The 945-nt window shown below is 39.7% G+C and overlaps 1 non-coding gene across 1 annotated transcript; it reads right to left on the reverse strand.

The window, feature by feature from the left end:
• Nucleotides 1–243: 243 nt before the first annotated feature.
• Nucleotides 244–352, reverse strand: LOC136524916 (small nucleolar RNA R71). Its single transcript, XR_010776263.1, has one exon. It is a non-coding gene; the product is annotated as a small nucleolar RNA R71 (small nucleolar RNA).
• Between the last annotated feature and the right edge of the window lie 593 nt (nucleotides 353–945).

Consider the following 945-nt stretch of genomic DNA (forward strand, 5'->3'; position numbering starts at 1 on the left):
TGATGTCGATATCTAATCGTATCCTATCCGACATAATTGACACTATCCATATTCGAATCCAAATCTAGACAGAAATATGAAAACAAATGTAATATCGGAGATATCTATCCGTATCCGATCTGTTTTCATCCGTACTCTTAGGGAAGGCAAAGCAGTGGTTCTACGCTAACAAAGATAGAATTACTACATGGGATAACTGCTCCATTGTCTTCCTAGCCAAATTCTTTCCAACAGGTAAGACCAATGCTCTACGTGGGAGAATCTCAAGCTTTCAGCAACAACATGATGAATCTATCCCTGAGGCATGGGAACGCTTTCAAGATTACATATCAGAATGTCATCATCATGGGATGGAAAATTGGCTACTCATACAGACCTTCTACCATGGGTTGACCAACAGTACCCATGAGACTATGGATGTTGCTGCCAGAGGTGCATTTCTATCACTCACGCTTCCAGCTGCAATAGCTCTTGTAGAGAAGATAGCCTCCAACTAAGGTTGGAATGAAGAACGAGTTTAGACCCATAAGAGAGGTGGAGGTATGCATCAACTCAAGCAGGTAGATATGTTATCTGCCAAGATGGACCTGCTAATGAAGAAGCTCAAAGACTGAGTTAATGAGAAGAAAGAAGTCATGCACATTCATGATTCCCGCATGACATGTGAAGATTGTGGCAACACTAGGCATTTAGGGAACAACTGCCCTAAAACCCATGAGGATGTGAACTTCATCAACAATAACTACTTTTGTCCTTAACAAAATCAAGGATGGAACTAGCAACAGAGGCCGAACTACCAAAGTAACTACTAAGGTAAGCCTAAAGATAACAATTATAATAACTTCAATCAACCACCCTTTAGAGAATTAATTGCTAGCCAATCTATACTCATGGAAGGATTATCTAAGAAGGTAGCTACCAATGATAAAATTCTATAAATATAAG

Source organism: Miscanthus floridulus, chromosome 18, assembly GCF_019320115.1.
Source record: "Miscanthus floridulus cultivar M001 chromosome 18, ASM1932011v1, whole genome shotgun sequence".
Lineage (NCBI taxonomy): Eukaryota > Viridiplantae > Streptophyta > Magnoliopsida > Poales > Poaceae > Miscanthus > Miscanthus floridulus.